Below are 6,406 nucleotides of genomic sequence, written 5' to 3'. Positions count from 1 at the left end.
GAGTTCTTTTTGGAGTATGGACGTCGCGACAAAGGACATGGTGTCCGACTTCTGGCGTCTGGTGAAGACAGGGATCATTTGTCCAGTCAGGTCGGCAGCCTAAACGTCGGTAAGCTTGTGTTTGGATCCCGTTCTGCTCGATGTGGTAGATCACAAACAATTTGATATCGCACAAATTGATCTCAGCATCGTGCGTACGGTATTTTATATTCAGAAAATCCCAAAGTGTCTCTGTGTGGCCGTCCTATGCCACGAGAAACTCCAATCAGGCTCCTATGTCCTCTGCCTTCATGATTGAATGTCCACTTCGTTTGAACAACGAACACAACAATCGAGGACGGCTTTGCAAGAAAAATACAGCTATACTAGAGCTGAAAAGAAGAAGAAAAAAATGGGCTCAGGATGAGACTCGAGTACACGCATACTCTCCCAGCAGGTGAAACGCAAATTTTTGTGAAAAATGCGTGACGCCGACTGACCAGTAATTTCGCCTGACGGCACGCGCGCGTGTGTATTGTGTGTGTGTGTGTGTGTGTGTGTGTGTGTCTGCCTCATTTATTTGATAGGTGATGTATGGTATATTCAGTTGCTTGAGAGTGCGCGCACGCGCGCGTGTGTATGTGTGTGTGTGTGTGTGTATGTTGTTGTGTGTGTGTGTGTGTGTGTGTGTATGTGTGTGTGTGTGTGTGTGTGTATGTGTGTCTGCCTCATTTATTTGATAGATGATGTATGGTATATTCAGTTGCTGAGAGTGCGCGCACGCGCGCGTGTGTATGTGTGTGTGTTACTTTTTTTTGTAGCCAATTCATTCTGCCTCCTTTATTCCCTACATTATAGTTAACGAGTGTTCTGAGGATGTACATGTATGTATACGTCCTAGTATAACTAGTCAATTTGAGCCTTCCCTCTTTATGGTAGTCGTCCGTGGTGGTTTGGTACAGTTGGTGCTTTCAGTACGAGAGGTTGCGGGTACGAATCCAGCTTTGTTACATGATGCGTTTTTTTCCTTCTTTACGGTCCGGGTATAAATAGGCGATTTGAGGCTTGGGTCTTGTGTGTAGTCGTCCTGGTCGTTTGGTACAGTTCAAGCCTTCCGTACCTTCGCAGAGGTTGCGGGTACGAACCCAGCTTTGTTACATGATGCTTCTTTTCTTCAAAGCCTCAGACAGAAAGGCCCTCAATGATCATAAGGACACTTGTTTCAACTATGACTGCATGCCTTATATGACCTGGCCAGGATACGCATGCCATATAAGGCATCTTCCACCCACTATGGAATATGCCTTATTTAAAAACTACAGCATGTACACCTTCCCCTATAAGGACACTTCACCCTACTATGGCACATGCCTACTATGACATCATCCGTGTACACCTTCCCTATAAGGACACTTCACCCCACTATGGCACATGCCTACTATGACCTCATCCGTGTACACCTTCCCTATAAGGACACTTCACCCTTTATGGCACATGCCTACTATGACTCATCCGTGTACACCTTCCCTATAAGGACACTTCACCCCACTATGGAAGATGCCTACTATGACCTCATTCGTGTACAACTTCCTTATAAGGACACTTCTCCCCACTATGGAAGATGCCTACTATGACCTGAACCACGTGCACCTTCCTTATAAGGACACTTCACCCCATATATAGACCAATCCCAAAGGTCAAAGGTCACATTCCTTATATGGACCAATCATCCGTATTTTGGAAAGGTCAAAGGTCACAGCAAAGGTCACATGGAAAGGTCAAAGGTCATCTTCCATATATGGACTATTCATCCGTATACGGAAAGGTCAAAGGTCACCACAAAGGTCAAATGACATCTTCCATATATGGACTATTCAGCCTTATATGGCAGCTCAAAGGTCAACTCAAAGGTCAAAGGTCATCTGCCATATATGGACTATTCTTCCTTATTTGGCAGCCAGGGGTCAAAGGTCACTTTTGTCCCAGAACCCTCACCGCACTATACTACTAATACATGTGTGTGTGTGTGTGTGTGTTGCGCGTGCGCGCGCATGTACATGCACACACTCTCATGCGTGGCCGAGTCGGCCAGATGAACAGACCATGCATTTGCACGAGGTGTCCGTAATGTCATTGGAACGCTGTACTTTATGACTTTATTCCAAAAGAGTATGTCTTGCCCCTGACGAATGGAGTTGTGTCTGTGCTCAGCGGGTATCGGGCTATGACGCAACACTGCAATCAGCGCTGCAATTAAAAGAGCACTGCATGGATTATTTTGACTAACTTCCTTTGCGTTTACTTGGTTGAGCCCGTGGTTTCATTTCTGTGTTCTGTCATGATTGGCCTCTGGAAATAATCAGAGTGGATGTCATTTTGCCATATATGTGTGCCTTGTGCGACAGGTTCAAGGCTAGATGCACTTCACATTCGGCGTGCGATCTCAGCGTCTGGGACCTGATGAAGTCTTGGTTTGATGATTATTCAAGCCTGATACTACTCGACACACCAATGTTCATGTCAATGTAATTTTTTCAGAGCTGCACTATTTACGTGTTGATGCTTACTTCGGTGTTAGCGTGTTTCCCCGGATTGTTTCTATCATCATGATCGTGTGTTCTTGGCTGAGCGAGGACATGCACAAGTGTGCAGCTATAACCCTGTGTATCTTTGGTTACACTTTGTTCTGCAATGCATGTACCTTGTAACATTATGTGCTTGCACTGCTTTGTCTGGCCTGCGTATTTCAGGACTATCCAGTGCATTAGACCCAGGTTTGTTTGGTTGCCGGATGATCTCTTGTTGCGTCGCTCTGTATTTGTATTCATCAATTTTTGGGCTTGAGAATTGAGCTGTTGTGTGGTTCCCAATATGAAAACATCATGCTGGTGCTCTGTGTTTCGATTAACGACTGTCGGAGCAGTCATGCATTTATTAGCAGAACGGTCAATACTGTAGTCTTTTCACGTGTTTGTCTTTTTTTGTGTTTTCGCCGGGGGTATTAGCGGTAACGCTGCACACAGAACGGCAGTGTTGCATCACTGGACGACCCTGCCTCTGCATCTGACTTAATTTCCCCAGGGATCTGGTGCAGTTACACCAGACAGCCACTTCCTGTAAACACGCAAACAGCAAAAGAAGAGATCCCGCAAATCAGGAAAAACCATTGTGGAAAATATAGAGTAGATCACACAACATTCAATAATGTGGAGTAATTACAGTGAGACAAACACTTCAAACAGTGCTCTCTCTCCCTCTGTGTCTCCATCCTTCCAAAAAATACCCTATGACAATTCCCTAGAATTATTTTATTTTATATTAGGACATCATTCTGAACATAATAAATTCTTCCATGGGTCTTCAATCACCACGGAGGGCGAAAATATATCTAAGTCATGCAGTTTACGGGAGGTGCGAGCTGTCATGGATATAGAGCTGATATTGTGCCAGCGTGAGGGCAGAGACAGAAAGAAGACTCTGATTTCTTGAACAACTCACCTATATGTAATCGAATCCACAAGGAGCGCTCATACTTTGATCCATCAGGACGCGAAACATCTTCAAAGCACTCTCAAACACGGAGTTTTACTGTGGGCAGCCAATTTCACAGCCATCATGAAGGCACTCGACGACTACAGGAGTTTTGTAGAGGAAAGAACAAGGAGTAAAGAGCGACAACAATCGCTTGAAGAAAAAGCAAAGAAAAACTGCTGTCTCTCCAGTCATTTAGATGCTGTTGCCCTTGACATCTGGTTCCATCCAGAGGACGCGACTTTTGTTTGTCCCCAGTGCTCTCCGTTGCTATGCGTATCGAAGGAGCCGTGACGTCACACTTAACAGCCCCATAGCGTGAAATTCGAAGTCCCACCAATTTTAAAGAGTTGTGATCATAGCAACGGCGCTAAGAAGAGTAGCCAAAACCACACGGTTAAATCATAAATGCATAACCTCATGCACATACGGCATGTAAAGGAATGGGAAACGTTTGCAAGTGTGAAGTGTGATTGCTTTAGAAGCTGTTTACATTCACACTACAAGTGTAGGAAGCCTAACTTGTAGTAGTCTCTCTCCTCTCTCTCTCTCTCTCTCTCTCTCTTCTCTCTCTCTCTCTCTCTCTCTCTCTCTCTCTCTCTCTCTCTCTCTCTCTCTCTCTCTCTCTCTCTCTCTCTCTCTCTCTCTCTCTCCTCTATCTCTCTCTCTCTCTCTCTCTCTCTCTCTCTCTCTCTCTCTCTCTCTTCTCTCTCTCTCTGTCTCTCTCTCTCTCTCTCTCTCTCTCTCTCTCTTCTCTCTCTCTCTCTCTCTCTCTCTCTCTCTCTCTCTCTCTCTCTCTCTCTCTCTCTCTCTCTCTCTCTCTCTCTCTCTCTCTCTCTCTCTCTCTCTCTCTCTCTCTCTCTCTCTCTCTCTCTCTCTCTCTCTCTCTCCTCTCTCTCTCTCTCTCTCTCTCTCTCTCTCTCTCTCTCTCTCTCTCTCTCTCTCTCTCTCTCTCTCTCTCTCTCTCTCTCTCTCTCCTCTCTCTCTCTCTCTCTCTCTCTCTCTCTCTCTTGGTGCTGCTGATCATGATAGGTATAGGCAGCTTGTCTATCAGTGGTCAGTTTTTTCTCTTCTTTTTCTGTTCTATTTGATGCTGCTGCCTTATGAGTCATGACACACGTGGTGCTCCTACGACTAGAATGGTTATGGGTTATACAATCATATACTAGTACTTGAAGTACATACATGTACATACATACATGCTTGCACTGCCTTTCTCACTTACAGCTTAAAAAAAAATTAAAACAGATAACATGACTTGTTTGCATGCGAAAGGTTTGGATCCGAGGGAGTGAGTCTTATCAACTTACTGAACTCCAACTAAACCCCTTTCTGCCTATTCCAATATCTGACTTTTCTTGTTGCCTTATAATATTGGTGTGTGTGCTGAGTGCTGACACTGCTGACTGCCACCGTCAGACACAGCCTTCGGTCAATTTTATTTATTTTATTTTATTCCAAGCAATACATGGCTGGGGTAGCCAATGACCACTTTGCGTGGCGATTGCAGGGTTTTTATAACCAACCACGGCTAACAAGGAAAAGAGTAGGAAGTCAAAAAGAAAAGGAAAAGAAGAAAGAAGCAAATATGGACTAAAATTGTGGTCTACAATCCTTAGGTACAGCCAGCTTATAAATCAAACATACATCGCCGCGTGTTTGGTTTGTGCTTGGACCTTTGTACCATTAACCGGCTTCCGATTGGTATGAATGGACCAATCGGATCAGTTGCCACTTTGTACGTAGCGTATTGGCCATTGCCTGGCTACAAACGATGTGCTTGTACTTTGCAACAGTGCCAAAGCAGACTGTCATGACGAAAAGGAAGGGGAACAGACTCCCTCAAGGAATATTAGTGTTCGCACTTTTTTCATTGTGGCAATGGCATAAAGCGCGCCAATGTCTTCCGCTTTTTGAGCCCAGGAGGATTGGCTTGCAGTGGAGGCTGCCGCACCTTGAACACAAGTTCTCCCCGTTCCAAAATATGATGGGAGTCGGAACTTGTACAGGCAACCACGGCCCAACCAATGCCGCTATCTCTAAAGGACTTATGCATGTATTTGACACAGCGACCGCCCAGCTCGCGCTGCCTGCCCGGTGTCGGAATTCTTCTCTTATCTGTCATCAACGTTATGACTGAGTCTGTATCCGCCAAGTGGAATGTACATCATGAACCAGACTGCGCCACCAATGCCTGGCAATGGACCTGCTACGATCGCCATTGAATGCTTTCTGTACTTGCTAGTTAGCTTAGCCCACAATCGTGTACATGTAGATCGAGATGGTCCTCCCGCCAGTCGTTATGATATGCATCGAACGGCTCCATTAAATACGTGTAGAGTCTACCCTATATATCAGACTGCCCCAACGAGATCAGACCAAGCCCACCCGAGGCCCCGTGGCAAACCTGCAGCACCACCCGAGGCGTCAACCTTACCATCGACTCCCTGGCGTTGACAGCTGCAGATTGTATGGCGCTGTAGGCTAGCTGAGTATCTAGCGGATGTTACTGGTATGTGGCAGCAGTTCTCAGATATGACTATGATGACCATGATGACATAGAACCGTTTCTTTCACAAGTTCGGACCGGACTGTACAAGACGACCTTGTGTCGGAGGAGCTTATGGAGGTCTCCACGGCATTTCGTCTTTTCACACGCAGAAGAGCTACTGTACCTACTCGTACATGGCTGTATCGTATTATGTACCTTGCTGAGTCAGGGAGGCTTCGAGCTCCATGTTGCCAACAGGGAGCACAATACAAGTACCCGGGTAGTACACGGTATTGTACTACTCCCTGGTTGCCAAATGTCTCGTGGTAAGAACACTGGAAAGCTACTAGTACTTGGTATGGTAGGGTTTGTCGAGCTCTTCTATTGTATCTTCCATTGCATTGT

The sequence above is a fragment of the Sycon ciliatum genome, chromosome 1, assembly GCF_964019385.1.
Source record: "Sycon ciliatum chromosome 1, ocSycCili1.1, whole genome shotgun sequence".
Lineage (NCBI taxonomy): Eukaryota > Metazoa > Porifera > Calcarea > Leucosolenida > Sycettidae > Sycon > Sycon ciliatum.
The sequence above is the reverse complement of the archived record's forward strand: the minus strand, read 5'-3'. Positions refer to the sequence as shown.